Consider the following 21,017-nt stretch of genomic DNA (forward strand, 5'->3'; position numbering starts at 1 on the left):
TGTTGCATTCTTTGTAAAGTCTGAATGCTGATGATGATCCCTCAGTATTTTTTGAAGGCCTTCTCCTTTGCTTTTATATGCATTTTTACATTAGAGCTAAGCAATCCAGGACTTTTGTTCGCTTTTTAAATTTGTTTCCCAATGGGATGCACTGGCTAATGCCCTTATTTAATATGGTCTTAAAGCAAACCCAGCTCTCCTTTGTGTTCTTTGTTTATAAGATTTTATCCCAATTTATATACTCTATCAAGGTTCGTAGTTTAGGGAAGTTGGCTCTTTTGTAATTCAGTGTCTTTGTGTTCCCCTTGTGTCTCCTATTTGTGTGATTTATACAGAAGCCAATTGACCAGTGATCGCCGTTTCCTAAATTGCCCCGTATTTCCACATGCGTGATCAGGTCTGTATTGTTGGAAATCAGTAGAACTAATAACGCCTTGTTTCTAGTTGGTGCGTCTACAATCTGACCCATGAAATTGTCCTGCAAGACATTTAGGAACTGGCGAGCCTTAGACAAATACGTGGTTCCCTCCGCCCAGTCTATGTCTGAATAATTAAAATGCCCCATTATGAGAACACCTCCCATCCTTGCTGCTAATCCAAATTGTGATAGGGAGTCAGTCTCCCCCTCCTCCCTCAGGTTAGGGGGCCTATACCATACTCCCAGTATTATTTTCCCCTTAGCTTCATCCCTTTGGACCAAGGATTCCACCTCCTCCCTAGCTCCCTTATTGATGTCATCTCTCACATTCACTTGTACCTTATTCTTGATATATAAAGCATACCCCTCCCCTTTTTTACCCTCTCTATCCCTGCGATAAAAGGGAATACCCTTGAATGGTTGCCAGCCAATCATGAGAGCTGTTGAACCAGGTCTTTGAAATTCCCACAAAATCAAAATCTTCCTCGTTCAACAGTATCTCTAGTTCACCATTCTTATCTGCCAGGCTCCTGGCATTGGTGAACAAGCCACGTAGTTTAGACCGGTCGCATACTGTCCTTTTATTGGGTGTTGAAAGATTGCAAGTAGAACTTGTTACTATACTTACCTCGGGTTTATGTGCTTTAGTCAACCTACCACTAATGCCCCCAATACTACCCTCTGGAATATGTTCATTGCTGACTATCTCTACCTCTGTTCAAACCCCCCCCCCCTCGCCTAGTTTAAAAACCCCTCTAACTGTTTGGCTGTCTTCACTCCCAGCAGATCTGCACCCTCCTCATTAAGGTGTAGTCCGTCCCTTTTACAGAACTGGTGACCGACTGAGAAGTCAGCCCAGTCCTCCAGGAACCCAAACTCCTCCTTACTACACCTGCTCCTCAGCCACTTGTTTACTTCCCTAATCTCCCTCTGCCTTTCTGGTGTGGATCGATGTACCTGCAGTATTCCTGAGAATACTACTTTGGAGGTCTTTTTCCTCAATTTAGTTCCTAAAATCATTCTTTAGGACACTTCATCTGCCTCGGACTTTGTCATTAGTGCCAACGTGCACCATGACAGCCGGGTCTTCCCCAGCCCCTCCCAGTAATCTGTCCATCAGATCCATGATGTGCCGAACCCGAGCGCCCAGTGGACAGCATATAGTTTGGCACTTCAGGTCTTTGTGACAGATTGCCCTCTCTGTCCTCCTAAGAATTGAGTCCCCTACCACCAGAATCTATCTATCCTTTCCCTTCGCTTCCCCCTCACTCTCACTGGAGGAGTTCTTCCCCTGGCAGCTAGGAGAGTCCTTATGAGGAAGTTTGCAAAGATTTTGACAAAGGAGTGGCTGTGGATAAAACATAGCTGGAATTTGAAAAAGCGTTTGATACAGCTCCCCACACACAGCTAACTTGTACGTTAAAGTCTACAGGCTTAAAAAATTCAGTTTGTAAATGCATACAAAGCTGGCTAAAAGACTAAACTCAGAGAGTAGCGATTAATTATTCATACTCTGAATGGTCTAAGGTTAAATTATTGGTGTACCCCAAAGTTCAGTGTTGGGACCCTTACTTTTTAACCTATTAATACAGAATATTGAGTTTGGGATTAAAAGTACCTTTTCAGTGTTTGCAGATAACATGAAGCTATACTGCCAAGTTGTTAACATTCCCATTTCCTGGCTAGTTTCCTGGAAAATACAGACATTGGGAGATAACACCAGTCCACAACCCCATTACAGCAGTAGCTGAGCTCAGCATTGCTCGGATGGGGGGACCTACACTACACTACGCTGGACAGCAGTATAGTTTCCCAGGTGTCTACCATCTGACATGTTGCGCAAGATGGATGCAACATAGTTCAGGGAACAAGGTCGGGTCTTAAACACTCGCAAACCCAGCTGCTGGTAGCAGGAGAGGGTCAGTTGACCAAGTCCCTGTAAGCAGGCATCAGAGATAAACCAATGAATGATCCATGAGTCACTTGCATTCAGGAGCAGCAGCAGGAAGGAGTTTCCCTCAGTGCTAAATAGCAAGAGAGAATACATGGAGTGAACAATACAACCCATCCAGCAGAAAATGCCATTGCTTATTCCCTTAGCATTAACCCCTTCCACGTTAAACTGATGGAACGCAGTGATTTTGAATGGAGCCGAGTGGTTCTAGTAACAGCCAGTTTCTGGTGCTCAGCCCGCATGTCTTACTCAGAAAGTGATTCTTCAGAGACAAGGTCATACTTGGGGCTGTGCCACAGCTCTGGGTCTGGAAAGTGCTCCGCAGCTAACAGTGCACTCAGGTCTGCAAAGGGTCAGAGCACATTCCAGTATAGCCCTGCACAAAAAAAAAAAAGATTGACTTTTCTTCACACAGTACTATAGCATGGTATGGCACATATATAGAGTCTGAAAGGCTGCGCATCCCGGATAGCAATTCTTAAAAAGAAGGAAGAGGTTCCCATGGGGTTTTAAAGCAGCAATTGAGAGTCACAAAAGAGTTAATAAAAAATAGGTATTTTTTATTATGAAAAAACGATAGGACAATTCTATACAAAAGTTAAAACATGAGCTCTGGTATGCACTGTGCGAGACCATAGGATTAGAAGGGGGGAAAAAATGGTTGACCATACCAAATGGAGTACAAATTTCAAAATCGTTTAGAAATTCTCAGCTTGCAATAATGGAATTTGGGTTGTACTGTCTGATGTGTGGAAATAGCCCCAATGCATTTTGACCTAAATGTCTACGGTCTTCCTTAGGGGGTTCTCATATTTCCTCTCCATCGAATAGGCTCGCTTAACCAGAGACTTCTTTAATAAAAAACGCACATAGCGATAGCAGTTGATTTCCCCACTGATGATCCTGGAAAACGCTGAAAGATCGTCCTCACCTCCACCCTGAAGGGGGGCCACCCCCTGCCGTGGGGGCTTACAGGTGGTCACAATATGTTGGGCACCCCAAAGGAAAAAGCAGCTGGGAACAAGCAGCACCTGATTGCTATGTAAGAATTGTTAAGATACTGTGACCTCCCGAGTATGAGGCATCAGGTCCAATAAATTAGTTTAGGTAGGCTCATGTAAAAAGATGCTTGGACTCTGCATAGATGTATAAAGTCTGCATCAGCTCTGCTCATCAGGGATTAAGACAGTAGAGAAAGGGCATCCATGCTCTTAAGCTTCTAAAATCTTCTTATTCAATTGCCTTCAGATTAAAGCCTGGTACACACGAGATGAATATCGGATGGTTCAACAGAAGCCGTCTGATATTCGGCCCATGTGTACACAGCCTGGACAGCTTTTGTTGAATGGACGTGCTGGAAAACCAGCATCCAATCAGCACTGGAAGCCAGTGGCTGTGAGCGCTGACCGGTATATTCTGGTGGGGGGGGGCAGTGCCCCTCTCAGAACACAGTAGCTCAGCACATAGTTAGTACAGCAAGCTCCTCCAAAGCTCCACAGTTTTTTACGTCAGCCCGCTGAAAAAAACCTAATAGTGTGTACTAGGCTTTACCTTCAACTATGTAGTGCAAGGGTTTGTCTGACTGCATACAAATTGAAAGTGTTAAGGTTTGACCTCCTGTTATATGGTTTTGGTAAAACGAATGGAAAATTTAAATAAAGAAAATTGTATAATGTATGGCGAGCCTTGGGATAGGCACGCTGGGAGGGTTATACTGGGTTGGCTCACAATTTATTTTGTTTGTCAGTGTCAAAATCCTTCTGTATGCAGCAGTAAAACCCAACAGTCTGAATTCCTGTGTCCACCAATGAACAAGAAGAAGTTCATTTTTGATATTTTATATGTTTCGTTCTATTTTAGAGGCCTACAATGCTTGTTTTTGTACAAAATGCAAGTTACAGAGACCCTTTCTGACAAAGCCACACCTGTGCAGGGATTTATATAAAGACGTTTACCTGTTGACAGTCTAGTACAGTTCCATTAATTATAGCCCTTCTTTAAACACTTCAATACTGGGCACTTTCGCCCCCTTCCTTCCCAGGCTAATTTTCAGCTTTCAGTGCTCTTGAACTTTCAATAAGAATTGCGCGGTCATGCAATACTGTACCCAAATTACATTTTTAACATTTTGTTCACACAAATAGAGCGTTATTTTGGTGGTATTTATTAACAAATCAATTTTTATTTTTTGCTATATAAGCGTAAAAAGAGCAGAAATTTTTAAGAAAAACTATATTTTATATACTTTCTGTTTTAAAAGAAATCCAATAAAATCAAATTTTGTCATAAATTTAAGCCAAAATGTATTCTGCTACATGTCTAAACAAAATCCTGTTAAGTGTATAATAATTGGTTTGCGTAATCACGGACATATGAGCGCAGATAATCATGTACAGATGTGCGCAGATGATCACGGACATATGTGTGCAGATGATCATTGGGACATATGATTTTAGTGTTACATATGTGAGGGACAGGTGTTTTTACTGTGTGGGGACAGTGTTTTGGGGACACTATGATCCTACACTGTTTGGGGACACTGGGCCGGTGATCAGTGTGTAAAAAAACAGCTCATACTCACTGATCACCGGCTGGCTGCAGCGATCTGCTCTCCTCTCCTCACTGACAACTTCGATGTGAGGAGAGGAGAGCCGATCGCCTGGCAACCAGCTCTCTGTTTACATAACATGACGGCTGTGATTGGACACAGTCGTCATGTGATCAGGAGACCGATCACAGAGCCCTCCTGCCGATCGGAGATGCGCCGTGTTCGGGTGACACAAGCACATCGGGATCGCGCCGCTGCAAAGGGCATGCGCGCGATCCCCTCCTTCCACTCAGGAGTAAGCTCCCACCCGGCCGTATATGTGCATTGGCCGGGTGGAAGGTGGTTAACCACTTCCGGACCAGCTGCCGCAGTTGTACTGCGGCAGGTTGGTTCGGCTGGGCAAATCAACGTTACCTTACGTCACTTAGCATTTTGGCCACTAGGGGCACACGCCCGCAGCGTGTGTCTGGAGCTGATGCGAATGCCCGGTGGGTGCGATGACCGCCGGGCACCCGCAATCGCCGCTCGTGACAGAGCGAGAACTGGGAAACACACTGGGTAAACACACACATCCCAGTTCTCTCAGGGGAGAGGAGACAGATCGTGTGTTCATACTAAGTATGAACACCAATCTCTCGTTTCCCCTAGTCAGTCCAATCCTTCCCACAGTTAACCCCTTGTTTGCCCCCTAGTGTTAACCCCTTCCCTGCTAGTGACATTTATACAGTAATCAGTGCATTTTTATAGCAATGATCGCTGTATAATTTTCAATGGTCCCAAAAATGTGTCAAAAGTGTCCAATTTGTCTGCCGCAATATGGCAGTCCTGATAAAAATTGCAGATCACTGCCATTACTAGTTAAAAAAATAATAATAATAAAAATGCCATAAATCTATCCCCTATTTTGTAGACGCTATAAGTTTTTCGCAAACCAATCAATTTACACTTATTGAGATTTTTTTTTTTTTTTAACAAAAATATGTAGAAGAATACATATCGGCCTAAAGTGAGGGGAAAAAATTAATTTTTTTGAAAAAAGTTTGGAAAACTGATTATAGCGAAAAGTAAAAGATCTAAGCTCTATTTGTGGGAAAAAAAGGACGTCAATCTTGCTTGAGTACAGCATCTCGCGACCGCGCAATTGTCATTTAAGCGACGCAGTGCCGTATCGCAAAAAATGGCCTGGTCATTGAGCAGCCAAATCTTCAGGGGCTGAAGTGGTTAACCCCTTCCCGCCGAGTGTACGCAGATGTGTGGCCTCGGCTTTCGGGGGTTATACCGGGATGATGCCCACAGCTGCAGGCATCATTTCGGTACTGTTTTGTAGAGAGGGCGATCGTCTTTCCAGGGATGACAACCAATGTGGCTAAAAGTCGCTCGGCTGCTATACCGGAGGAGCAGGAGGGGAAGTCCCCCCCTCCCGCCGCTCTGAACGGGACTCCCGTCCCACCGGTAGACCCGATCGACGATCCGCCACTTCCGGCGGATAGAGACAGACTGGCACGAAGCCGGAAACGGCTTCGTGCCAGTTTCCTGATTGTAAACACGGAAGCGACGTCACAACATCACTTCCTGTTTACTCGGCTGCCAATGGTGCCAGTTTTAAAAAAATATACAGTATTCAGAATTGCAGAAAAAACGGCGATCTGAATACTTTGAAGTGCAAAGGAGGGATAGGGGGTCTTTTAGACCCCCGATCGCTCCATAAAGAGTACCTGTCACCACCTATTACTGTCACGAGGGATGTTTACATTCCTTGTGACAGCAATAAAAGTGATCAAATTTTTTTTTTTTTTTTTTAAACACAATTTAATAATATAAAAATAAATAAAATAAATAAGAAAAAAAATATATATTTTTTTAAAGCACCCCTGTCCCCGCGAGCTCGCGCAGCAAAGAAAACGCATACGGAAGTCGCGCCCGCATATGTAAACGGTGTTCAAATCACACATGTGAGGTATCACCGCGATCGTCAGAGCAAGAGCAATAATTCTAGCACTAGACCTCCTCTGTAACTCTAACCTGGTAACCTTAAAAAAAATTTAAAGCGTTGCCTATGAAGATTCTTAGGTACCGTAGTTTGTCGCCATTTCACAAGCGCGTGCAATTATAAAGCGTGACATGTTTGGTATCTATTTACTCGGCGTAACATCTTTCACATTATACAAAAAAATTGGGCTAACTTTACGGTTTAGTTTTTTTTAAATTCATGAAAGTGTCCCTTTTTCCAAAAAGTTGCGTTTAAAACACCGCTGCACAAATACCGTGTGACATAAAATATTGCAACAATCGCCATTTTATTCTCTAGATTCTCTGCTAAAGAAAAATATATATAATGTTTGGGGGCTCTAAGTAATTTTCTAGCAAAAAATATATGGATTTTAACTTGTAAATACCAAATGTCAGAAATAGGCTTAGTCATGAAAGGGTTAAATCAATGTTATCCTGGAGATACAGCGCAACATTCAGCTTTCTCTTCCACTGACCTATACAAGTGGCTGCCTAGTTGTGCCCTGATAGTTAAATGAGTTGTGCAAGCGCCATGGATCAAGAGAACTACAAATACCAATTTACATGTGTGAGCAGGCAGCCAAAGAAAATTAAACTGTCCAACGAAAAGGAACAGTCTGAGCTGGCAGATAGTGAGCTATGTGAGCTCAAATCACAGAAAAAAAAAAGCACAAATCTACTGCAAGTCTAGCTAACCAGTTCATGGACAACATTAGGCATAATAAAACAAAATTAACAAAAACACATATCAAAGCCTCGTCTTTTAAACGACAAGTCCAAACCCTGTCAACCTGACATGTTTTCACGCAGAGATTACATTCTGCTTTTTTTTTTTTATCCTACTGAGAAATCTGCAGTATTATTCCTTTATTATTAAGCAACAGAATCAGAAAAAGAAACATGTATTATTTCAAATAAAGGTTTCTAAGTAAATTAGACAATTAGACGATGGGGTTTATTTACTAAAAGCAAATCTACTTTGCACTACAAGTGCACTGGAAGTGCATTTGGAAGTGCAGTCGCTGTAGATCTGAGGGGGACATGCAAGACAAATAAAAAACAGCATTTTAGCTTGCACATGATTGGATGATAAAATCAGCAGAGCTTCCCCTTATTTCAGATCTTCCCCTCAGATCTACAGCGACTGCACTTGAAAGTGCACTTGTAGTGCAAAGTGGATTTGCCTTTAGTAAATCAACCCCCCATGACAACATTGTGGGTGTGTGCATGGATTTCAGTAGCCAACAGTAATACAAAATTGTCAATTCTCTGTGTTACAGTATATTTTATTGAATTTATTTAGAATGTTGTAAAGCAGAATAGATATTAAAAGACCCTGCAGTTATGCATTTATTTAAAAATCGTTGACTATATTTTTTAATAGTACTACAGTTTGTCTTTAACTTAGCCTCTAGTAATCCAAAGCACAGCATGGCAAAGATCGGGAGGGAAAGGGGTTCACAGTGACTCAACCAAGCTCTACTGCTTTCTACAGTATTTAATCTAAAAGCACCTGTAAAGCACCTGAAAAACGATTCCCCTGCGACCCCAGTGTGAAAGCCCAAGTGCTTTCACACTGGAGCGGTGCGCTTGGAGGACAGGACAAAAAGTCCTGCAAGCAGCATCTTTGGGGCGTTGCGGGAGCGGTGTATAGCACTCACAAAGCGTTTTGGCAGTGGCGCTTTTAACCCTTTTTTCGGCCGCTAGCGGGGGTTAAAAGTACCCCACTAGCGCCCGAAAAGCGCCGCTAAAAATACCAGCACTTTACCACCGACGCCCCCCTGCCACAGCGTGAAAGTGCCCTAAGTGCTTATTTCACACTCTGCAAGTTTCTTGTCTCTTTTAAACACCTTCATTATACTAATTGTGGCTTTTGGCTCAAATAAGTTGAAATCCAAAATATGGCTTTCCCCCAAAAACATTATATTACAAATGTAGAAACCGCCAGGGACAAAAAATTGCCATTCAGAAAATAATCTTGGTTCCAGTCTTAGGCATACAATTTAAAAATGGAAAGTTACTTGTCTTGTTACATAATAGTTGCTACACACATAACAAAAAGATCTATTTAAAACAAAAGTATTCATAAATGTTACCACTTAAAGTGTCACAATTTTTCCCATTTTGGATAGAGTAAGGGAGGGTTATAACCCCTGTCCGTTTTTCCATCTTGCCATAAACTTGAAGTAGAGAATGTGTGAAACAGCTAATAGATCCCAAATCTCTCCATAAAGAGTACCTGTCACTGCCTAGTACTGTCACTAGGGGATGTTTTCATACCTTCTGACGGCAATAAAAGTGATTTATAAAAAATAAATAAAATGTAAAGCGTCTCTCTCTCCCCCCCCATGCTCGTGCGCAAAGGCAAACATACGCGTTGGCCCAGCACACATATGTAAAGGGCGTTTACACTGCACATGTAAGATATTGCCACGAACGTCAGAGCAAAAGCTATAATTCTAGCAGCAGACCTTCCGAGTAATTCTGCACTGGTAACCTGTAGAGGCTTTTAAAGGGGCTCCTATGGAGATTTTTAAATACCGTAGTATGGCGCCATTCCACAAGCGTGCACAATTTTAAAGCATGACATGTTATGTATCTATTTACTTGGCGTAACACAATATTTTACCCAAAAATTTGGTATTATATAGTTTTTGTGTGCATTAAAATTGATTAAAGTGTATTTTTTCCAGAAAATTTGCGTTCAAAAAAACTCTGCGCAAAATATCATGTGACATAAATTGCGAAACCTGTCATGGGGTCTCTGCCAAAAACAAACAAACAAAAAAAAATATGATGCTGTTTAGCGCTTCAAAGCAATTTTCTAGCAAAATAAAAAAGCAGATTTTTACATGCAAACAAATGTATCTTAAAGCGTCTTAAAGCGGTTGTATACTCTGCTTTCACATTTTTACCTACAGGTAAGCCTATAATAAGGCTTACCTGTAAGTAAAATGAATATATTCACCTTGCATGCAGCCACTGACGTCAGCGGCGCATGCGGTCTGAAGGTCCGGTGGTTGCTGCTGTAAAAATAAGAGCTCCTTGTCGGAAAGAGGACTCCCACGCGCATGATGTCATCGTGGCTCCGACCACTCGCAGCGCCGGAGCCGCGAACCCGGAAGAAACACCGAAGGAACATGTCAGCTCCCTCAGCGGGAGGTGATGTTGGCGCGTGCATACTAGCTCATTATGCCCTTGCCTTACAGGTTTTTTTTTTTTTGCGGGGTATATAACCGCTTTAAAGTGGGGGCATGGTCTGGAAATGGCAGAGTAGAGACGTGCATCTGCTGAGCTCTCAGCCCCTACCTGCTTAAATCGGCTAGATTTACACCAGAATGCACTCAGCAGTGAAGCCCGCGGGTGAGATTCCAGAGGTACCGCTCCGATTGCCCGGCGGCCTCCCCAGCGAACAAGATGGCAGCTCCCTGCAACTCCCAGCACGAGGCTCGACAGTCACGATCCCTTGTTCCACCCTGATTTGAAAAGCTCCCTCCATCAGCCACTTACCCTGAGACCGGACGCTGAGCTATGGTCCCTACTTCAGGCACCGCCAACAAGATCGGACATTGATGCCCTCATAGGGCGCGGGGAGGCCACTCATCGAAAGGGGCTGCAGGCAGTCAAAAAGCACATTAACTCTCTGTTGACCCGGCTGGATTCCGGAGAGTCGGTATTAGAGAGGAGAGTAACAGCTCTGGAGACACAGCAGACACTACAAGCGACTATGGCACTGTCCAAGCAGCTCCACATAGAGGAAATTGAGGAACGTAGCAGTTGTAACAACCTGCAACTCCGGGGACTCCCAGAAGCCACGGGCACGGAAAACCTGGTGGTGACGATGCTTGCAATCTTTCGCCAGCTGGCCTGTGATTTGTTCCCAGGATCAATGGAATTCAATCAAATCCACACAGCGTTGGGCCCCCGCTCCCCTGATCCAGAGAACCCCCGGGATGTGATTTGCCGGATCTACTGGTACTAGCACAAACAGAACATACTGCGGAAGGCCTGGGACACAGGAGAAGTGGAGCTGAATGGCGCCGTGATCAAGATACTACCTGATCTCTCCAGAGCAACTCTGCAGTGCCGAGCTATGCTCCGACCGGTCCTGGAACTGGCTAGGCAACTGGGCCTCACATATAGGTGGGGATTTCCCCTCGCTGTCACCTTCAGGAGAAACCAGCAATATTTCACCCTCCTCACGCCCTGAGGATCTCCCTGCCCTCTTTGCCTTCATGTTGATGGCCCATGTTGCGGTCCCGAACTGGCTACAACACCTTACCCGGCCGACTTGCCACACCAGCGCGACGACGCACAGAGGAAATCCATCAACTGGACCACAGAGAAGCTGGTGGCGATCTCATCTTTCCTCCCCTGAGAACCAATGTGAATCATGACACCCGGTAACCAGCGGGCAACTGTTCTCCCCCTTCTCCCTGGCTTGTTTTTTATGTCTGCTGCCCCCCTTTCGCATCACATGCAACAGGAAGCCACAGGCTGAAATCTCGTTTCCCCTCAGTGTTTGGAACCACTCAGAATTTTCTTTTTTTTTGTCCAAGGGCTTAGATCCTTAAATGTTTTTTGCCTCCACCAGCAAAATGCCCCCTGTAGTGACTAAGCTGTTGCTGAACATGTCTCCCCTCACCCGCGGAGCATGCCGTTGTTGCAGGGGTCGGTGCACACCTACCCAGGATGCTTCCTGAAGGTCTTAGTGCCTTAATGTTTCATACCCACGAATCAGAGGTTTCTATATATTACAGAGCTGAGCACGGTTCACCTAATAAAACATGCCTGTTTATATCACTAGTTTAATATGCTAAGCTGAATCATCATATCTAAAATTACAGGTTAGTATGTGCTTGCGTTTATGTTATACAATCCTTGTTAATCAGTTATTTACAGTGTTATGGGTTGACTAAAAATGCGGGGTTCTGTTCTCTAGGTGGGCCCCCTCTCCACCCACTCCCTTTCCCTGCCCGTTTTACGGGGGGGGGGGGTATCCTGGGCTGGGGAAGGACATGTACCACACACACCACGGGGGGGACTATAGTTAGTAGACCCTCAGAGATGGCCGTGTGCTGAGCATGCACAACCCTAAGGAATCAGCATCCTGTTTATTGCCACTCAGACCAAATCCCAATACGGGTCAAGCAACGCTTGTTCTTGAGGGGTTAGGTGGTTTGGTGCCGAGGGGCACTGGCAGTAAAGGGGAATGGACAGCCTGAGCCAGACGGATCTAGGAACACACTCCCCTCGGGGAAGTTTAACTCCACTTACTATGGATGACAGGGTGGTTAGGTGGGGCCGGATCAGCTCCTCTCGGGCCTGATTCTACACCTCCCCCACATAGTTCAAAGCACAGGTTCTCAACTATAGGTCGAAGTGTGCTGCAGCGAATCCTTTCACCTCACTTAGTGGAGTACACACCGTCCACACCGATTCTTTAACTCTTATGCCCCGTACACACGGTCGGATTTTCCGACGGAAAATGTGTGATAGGACCTTGTTGTCGGAAATTCCGACCGTGTGTAGGCTCCATCACACATTTTCCATCGGATTTTCCGACACACAAAGTTTGAGAGCAGGCTATAAAATTTTCTGACAACAAAATCCGTTGTCGGAATTTCCGATCGTGTGTACACAAATCCGACGCACAAAGTGCCACGCATGTTCAGAATAAATAGAGAGATGAAAGCTATTGGCTACTGCCCCGTTTAGAGTCCCGACATACGTGTTTTACGTCACCGCGTTCAGAACGATCAGATTTTCCGACAACTTTGTGTGACCGTGTGTATGCAAGACAAGTTTGAGCCAACATCCGTCGGAAAAAATCCTAGGATTTTGCTGTCGGAATGTCCGATCAATGTCCGACCGTGTGTACGGGGCATAACTCTTTCTTCCTTTGCTTTAACTTTCTCCCTGCTCTTTTCACACATCTCTATGCTCCTAACTAACGTCAGGATATCTTTGTCAGTCGTACCTTGGATGACCTCTTGGAATTTGCGGAGGACCAACTGATCCTGGGGGGGGGGGGCTTAATATCCCACTGAACACTTCGGTAGACACTTCCATGGGCAAATTGTCTGTCTCCTCTGGCGTTCTTTGGCAGATATCACAACACATACATAGAGCCCAATTAGTGGACGTGTGGAGGCTACAGCATTCAAGAGAGAGTGGCCGATTCCTCCATTGGCAATATCACATGGTCGGACCACGTGCCTATCACTCTACAGTACACTCTCTCGCCAGCGCCATCCAACAGAACACGGTTTTGGAAGCTCAACGAGAGCCTTTTACAGACCCCTGGGGTGTTGGAAGACGTAACCAAGGAGCTGAAATCCTACCTCCACACGAATGATTGGGGATCTATGGGAGGCCCACGAAGCGGTAATAAGAGGTATACTGATCAAGCATGGTTCACGAATCAAAAGAGAATGTGAACAACAGCTGAACCTACTTCTGGCAAAAAATTAAAGTAGCGGAATCTCAGCACAAGTGAACACCCTCCTCCGCGCTAGAACTTGAACTTCTGTCCCTCCGCAAACAAACTTGCTACAATATAAGGGCAAAGCGGAACTTCAATTCTGTCGCAAAATAGGTTACGAGTCGGGTGACAAATGCGGGAAGACGCTGGCTAGATCAATTCGAGATCATAAACTTAACTCGTACATACCTCACGTAATCCCTCCCAACGGTCATAAAGTGACACTACCTAATCTGATAGCATGGGAATTTAGAGATTTTTACTCTTCTCTATATAATTTATCACCTGAGAGAAACACCTGGACGTCCATCCAGGATTACATCTCTTCCTCACAGATCCCCCAGAAACGAATTAGAGGCCCCTATCACCTTAGCGGAAATACAGCAGGCAGTTAGTGGCACGAAGCCGGGAAAGGCCCCTGGCCCCGATGGTTTTACCCTCCAATACTACCAGACACATACTCCCGATATTAGGCCCTTATATGGTAAAACTATTTAAAAGCACTCAGCTCAGACACGATATTACAGAGGGATACCCTAAAAGGTACATATCTCAAATCATACCGAAGGAAGGAAAGGATCCAGCCTCCTCGATCACCAATCTAAAGCTCTTCACAAAGATTTTGGCGACTAGCCTCTACAACTCGTACTCCTTGTGTCTTCGTTAGCACAGACGCTGAGAAGGCGTTCCACGTGGATTGGACCTTTATGATTTTGGTTCTTAGACATATAGGCCTGGGAAACCACATGATACAGTAGATCTCCAAGCTCTATTCTACGCCGACGGCACAAGTCAAAGCCAATGGAACGCTGTCGGACCCCTTTCCCATAAAAAATGGTACAAGACAAGGGTGCCCACTATCCCCCCTACTGTTTGCCCTATCCCTGGAACCGTTCCTCTGAAAAATTTGTATGAATCCGGATATCACGGGAATAAAAGCTGACAACACACAATACAAACTATCCGTGTATGCCGACGACCTCTTATTCTCATTAACCAACCCGACAGTTTCCCTACCCAGTCTTATGAAGGCATTTGAGATATATGATACACTATCCAACTTGAAAATAAATTTTGATAAATCTGCAGCCATGGGAGTCCAGATAGCCCCCACTCTCTTAGCATCCCTAAAAGCTAACTTTAAATTTAAATGGTCGGATACGGCCCTTAAGTACACCTATATTCCCGGCAACCTAGCATGTACATACGACCTTAACTTCCCACCTTTGTTATCGGAGACCCGGTTATTAGTAGATAAGTGGCACAAAGGAATTCACTCTTGGTTTGGCAGGTGCAACCTACTAAAAATGTGTATCCTCCCTAAATATTTATACTTATTCCAAGCCCTACCTATACACATCCCGACGTACTACTTCAAACAGGTCCACTCACTCTTTACTAAATTCGTATGGGTGTATAAAAAAAACCTAGACTCCCCAGATGCTATCTTACACTTTCTAAACACCTGGGAGGCCTCGTCCTCCCAGATGTTCGGAAATACTTTCAGGCAAAGAGACGTCCCATTGAAGGGCGCCTTGTGGCACTTGGATTAACTATCACAGACTCTCAAAGCCCACCCTCTGATGGGCAACACCCTTCGCGTATGTTCAAGGCCTGTCTTCCCAACATCTCTCTCGACTCGTGACTCCCCACAGTTTCCAATCCTCAGTAATCCAGCGTTCACTCCTGACATGGGAAACCGCAACTTCCCGACCCTTCTCCAAGACGGTCTTTATCAAACCTCACATTTTCTGAGCACAGACGGTTGGCCTTCTATCACAACACTGATAAGTCAGACAGGACAGTTCAAACTCCCTTTCTGGAAGGCGTTACAATTGCACCACTTCTTGCACTCCCTTACGAACCCCCAGACATTTAAAAGTAGTTTAACGACCTTTGAGGACTACTGTTTAGATGAAGGGACACTACCGCAGATTTTATCCAAGACTTACTCCTTATTAGTTACCCCCCCCGAGCCACTGAATCTCCGTTCTTGCAAAAATGGGAGACAGACCTACACCATTCATTCTCGGACCACCAAAAACAACTTATTCTTATATTTTCATTGAAGTCATCGATCTGTACAAAAATACAGGAAACTAAATATTAGCAAGGTGGTATCACACACCGCATCTTTTGAATAAGTTCTATCCAAACACCTCAGATCGTTGCTGGAGGTGCCAGATGGACAGGGGACCGCTCCGACATATCTTTTGGTCCTGCCCCAAACTGAAACATTTCTGGACGGAAGTCCGGAGGGTCAATCAGAAGTTCACGGAACATAAGATACCCGAGGATCCGGCCTTCTTCCTTCTCCATGTGTCTACCATCACTGCAAAAAGCCAACAAAAATCAGTTGCGTCACCTGCTGAATGCTGCAAAATTCTGCATTCTCCCACTTTGGAAACAACAGGCGCCGCCAGCTATTGCGAGCTGGATGGGCAAAGTGGAGGAAATAAAAAAAGATGGAAGACCTGATCGCCACTGCACAGAATAGATAGGACAAACATTCCAAACGATGGAAACTTTGGAATATGTTCATATTGTCCGATAAGGGGTTTACCTTACTAGGATCATAAAACACCCCCTTCTGTCCGTTGAATCCGCCCAGTCTTCTGTGTGGAGCCATATTTGCCGAGAACCTCCACCCCCTCTTCCCCCAGCCCTCACTCCCTCTTTCTCTCCCACCCCCTTTCTTTTCCAGCCCCTATCTTGTCTCCTCCACCCTTATCTTACTTTCAAGTCTCCTCTTCTATAACTTCCTTCTAGTTTTAGCTATAAGAAAAATAGCTGTGTGTTTGGGCAGCCTGTGGTAACATTCCGACAATAACATTTACAGTCACCAGTTTCATGTGTCGGAACACGAAGTGTATTAGAAATATCAGTTGTTTTTATCCATGTGGACTTCATATGCTTTCGTTAGTCATTTTTCTTGTTAGATATTTCACATGTTTGAGATACGGAAATGCTCATGTCTGTATGGTATCAATGTCATTTTTCTTTGGGCTCTGCCCCCCCCCCCCCCAGCTTTAATAAAATGTATATTTAAAAAAAAAAAAGTGGTTAAGTAGAGAATGTGTGGAAAAAAAAAAAAAACTTATTTATGGCGCCTCCACCTCACTATAGAATAGGGTTTTCATAAACAGCCCAATCTCACCACCTATTGAGCAACCCATAATGGTGCTTTGTTCACTGAAGGTCTGGCTGGCCATAGATGCCCCAATCATGCACCTATGTGTCGAGGCGACCAGAGATCACCCATTTTTTCCTGAGGCAGCACGCCGTTTCCTCTCCCACTGGCCAGACCAAGATGGTGCTGCCACGAGTCACCGCGGTGAGCACCGCCGCCGCTACCAGCAAGAAAGGTAATCAGGCAGGGGCTGCAGCGGTAGGGGACTCACCGTTACTCAGACTGGCCACTCTCCCCAGCTTTCCCGCACTCAGACACACAGCCTGACTGAGCGTACAGAGGGGACAGGCGGCCGCTCAGAGGGGTCTCTCTGGGATATAGTGGCGGGTCTGCCTACCAAGCAGGACCTCCAAGCCATGGCAGCTTCAATTGCGAATTCTCTCACGTGGGAGCTACATGACCTCTGTCAGCAGGTGGACATAGTGGAGGGGAGGGTAACAGACTTAGAGTCTTTTCCTCCACCGCTACAGATGCCCGCATCACCACCCTAGAGATGGAGGCACCAGGCCTTCCGCCACCACCTTGTGGAGGTCCAATTGCAGCTGGGCAATGGAGAAAACTGGAGCAGGTAAGACAATATGCGCCTCCGCGGCATCCCAGAGGCCACTATGGGTCCAGATCTTTGCGGCACAGTGATAGCTATTCTAATCCAGGTTCTGGGTAAGCCCCCTGCCTCTGAGTTTGAGCTGGACAGGGTCCGACGAGTGCCAGGCCCCAGGGCACCTTCCTCATCATCATCACAAGGCCCTGCTACCTCGGACCTGCCCCCCCGATGTTCTCTGCAGGGTACACTTTTTCACCATTAAAGAGGAGATCTTACATTTGGCATGGGCGAAAGGCCCGATTGACTTTGATGGAGCCCTTATACGGATCTACCCGGATATCTCCAGGCAAACACGGGCCATACAAGGGCTTATGCGACCCCTTCTTGAGGCGATTCGTGAAGCAGAAGCTAACTACCGCTGGGGCCACCCTTTTCAGTGAACTGTTGCGGAAACAGGGTTCTGAGTTCCATCTTTGCTAACTGGATCAACTTTCAGACCTGTTCGGTTTCATCGACAAGCCTGCTATCAGCATTCCAAACTGCTATGACTACCTACTTACCCAGGAGGCACTTGGCCCACCCTTGCCAAGACTGCAACGAATCAGACGACCCCACTCTCGCGTCCCTAGTCGCGAGGCCCATAAATTCCATCCGACTTCCCCTGGGGCCTGACTAAGAAGACCTAGCATTTATTGCGGCTCACCGCTTTAGGATCCTGTTGCCTCTGCATACCTTGACTTTTTGGGTCACACTGGTTTGTTTATTAATCTGTCTGTACTGCTCCAACCATACAATTTTACCTGTAGACCCTTGAGTATGGGTCTGAGCTACCAGTAATTTTTCTCCGCTGCTTTGGGCCCTCGGGCATATTTAGAGTTGTTCTGTTTTGACATGTGTATCGCTCTCCCCGGTCCGACATCTTTTTGGATTGCGGATGGGGAGATCTGTGTGCAAATGATGGGGGTCTGTGGGCGGGCTCCATACCCCATTACCTCTAACCCGCCCAAGCCAAAACTGGTCGATAGTCTGCCGGTTCCATGTGGCGCTGCCCATTGGGGATTCAACATCCCCTACACTCCCCATATTTCTGGCCTCCCCTTGTCTATACAGGTTACCGTTCTTTGTTTTATGAGGGGGTGATGGGGCCTGCCCGGCAGATGTCTCTCCAACAAATGTGGTACTATTGATGGCTGCTGGGCCTCCATTTATATCTCTATCTGTGGTATATATCTATATATGCATTTTGACCCTCTGCCTGGTGTTCTGGGGAATAGTACAGAGGCCCTGTGTACACACTAGTTCTCTAATACATGTTGCACATTTAGAGGCTCATCAATCCATGCCTCCCCCAGTGCACCACCTCAGTACGGTCCTTGATATTGGTCCTCAAATTCCATCTTTTTTATAGTGGCTGGCTCTCTCATTAACCATAATATGTTTCTCATTGCTACCACTCTGTGCATCTCCAAATGTGTTGTTTTTGTGCTGATTTTTAGCTGCTCACTCTGGGCAGCCTTTAATGCTCTAACCACCCCCAATTAGGGCGGACTCCTGTGTGGGTACTATCTGTACTTAACCAGGGTCCTTTGCTTACTCACACTGTAAACAGATTATCCCCTTCCCCATCTTTGTTTCCTCATCCCCCCTCTTTTTCTGCATATCACTCCGCTCTCTGCCTCTTGCCTAGGGGGCATCCTTTGACAGGGGTTCTTCCCCACATTCCACTGTGTCCCCAAACTGACCAGTGAGCATTATGTAAGGTAGTTACAAAACTGGACAGAGGTTACCTAGAAATGCATGTTAATGTGATCAGTAGAATTAAAGGAGAAGGTTGCTGAAAGGCTAAGTTCATCTTTGTTATTTCAAGTACAGCTTCCCTATGTACCAGTATACCATTAATGTACCTCTGTTGCAGAAAGGAAAGAGCTGACCCTATATTCTAGGGTAGGCCTCACCTCAGCCTCCAGTTTCTTCTATAGAAAACTCCTTCGTGACTTCCTGTGAAAACTGTTAGTAGTGTGAGAGAGTACTTCAGAAAAAGGCCAGTAGAAGGAGCTGTGAGCCCAGAGCCTGTACTATCCCCACCATCTGCCTGGATGCTTGCTGTGCACCAGACGTAATTTCCGCTTCCGCACTTCAGAGTGGTCAGCGTGGAGCTCTCCATACAGTAGATGCAGCGGACAGCCTGTGACCAGATCCCACACCCTGACGGCCGAAGGGACGAGATCCGAGCCGGCAACAGTACACCAGCACACCCCAGGACACTGCCATCTTCTAAGGACACCCCCACCCTGCGAACCAGTAAGTGTAACTATTACACTAACTTTTACTTTGCATAATAGGCTATTACAGCTGGCTCCTCCACACCCCCCTTCCTCTATATTCCCCCTTTGTAGTCCCATGCGTCTCCAATGCAGCCATTGTCAGTGGGCTCCGTTCTCCACCAGTACACAGATAGTGTCCTCCCCTGCTGATGGATGGATTTGTTCCTCTCCTTCTCTCGGCACAGAACAATCATTTGGCAGAGTGTGCACGCTGGAGCAGAAGAAACTGAGTGATCACATAACAGCCTATGTGGAGCATAGGTGTAGCATTGGAAACAGGAGAAGTGTGTCCCTGGAAGTCTACAAAGCTTGCAGTATGCAATCGGATGGTACACTCTCCTTTAGCTATCTACCATCAACTACATAGTGCAAGGGCCTGCCTGATTGGATAGATGGGTGTGTTCTAAAGAAGATTGTACAATCAGATTGCATAGTGTAAGATCACCTTTATACACCTAAAATTAATTGGTTGTGCTTGCGGTGACATTATTAACGGCACTCCAAACTCAAAAGCAAACACTAATTTTCCTGTGAGAGAAAGAAAACATGCAACAAATGTGACAAAGCATGCAGTAACACACGTGCAAACCACAATGCGCCAAAATGTCCCTACTTTGCCGCATTTGCCCTGCATAGGGCAGCTCCTTGAAATCCATGGGCAGCCCTATGTGTATCACAGGACAAACCTGCCAAAAATGAGCACTCCCACTACTCTAGGTGTGAATTGGGCCTAAAAGTGCAAATTTTGTGTTTATAGCCTCCTCCCTCAGTTGGAGCTGGAATACAAGAACAATGACAGCTGTGTCTGCCCAACCCCTCGAATGTACCTGTATAAAGTTGGACGTGCAGTCTTATTGTACAATCTCTGTACAATTTCATTTAGATTTACCAATACATTACATTGTTCAATCTCTATCATATCTACCATCAACTATCAGACTGCACAGTGGATGGCCACCTTAGAAGGGGAGAAGTAGGAAAGTGTGTAGAAATTAAAAAAATAAAAAATTAAAAAAGTGGCCCAGCCATGAGGGAGGTATGGTCCAGAGAGATAAAAGATAAGATAAAACCTGCCGTATTCTATGATGCAGTAAGACAGTGTATGATGGAATAAGACGTTTCCTGGATGGTCACATGGTGTTACAGGAAATCAAGGCTCAGAATGCATTTTTTTTTTTTTTTTTAATTTTGAACAGAGGTATAGACTGAAGGCTGCCATGGACTAGGTAAGTGAGAGATAAGCACATTGGGGTGGTTTGGGCAGAAAGACATCAGAAAAGACTTCTATTTATTATGAAAAGTGAAATTCTGCGTTGAAGTTTTAGTGAAATCTAATCCAAGTCCGGGTCCCAACGCCTTAGGCTTGCTATTCTATTCTCTATGTACAGCACAGCTAATAGAATAAATAGGCTAATAGAAAGGCTCTTGAAGCAGAAAAAAAATAAGTCTGTACTTCACTTTTAAAGATATGGGCAAGTTTTGCATAAAAATTCAGCGGCCTCTTTCTCTGACTCTACTTTTTTTGGCATGGCATTTTTTCTGAAA

The 21,017-nt window shown here is 45.3% G+C and overlaps 1 protein-coding gene across 3 annotated transcripts in view; it reads right to left on the reverse strand.

The window, feature by feature from the left end:
• Window positions 1–21,017, reverse strand: part of BRCA1 (BRCA1 DNA repair associated) — a 589,423-nt gene that overhangs the window by 451,225 nt on the left and 117,181 nt on the right. The gene's annotated exons all lie outside the window — the stretch shown is intronic.

The sequence above is a fragment of the Aquarana catesbeiana genome, linkage group LG12 (assembly GCF_042186555.1).
Source record: "Aquarana catesbeiana isolate 2022-GZ linkage group LG12, ASM4218655v1, whole genome shotgun sequence".
Classification (NCBI taxonomy): domain Eukaryota; kingdom Metazoa; phylum Chordata; class Amphibia; order Anura; family Ranidae; genus Aquarana; species Aquarana catesbeiana.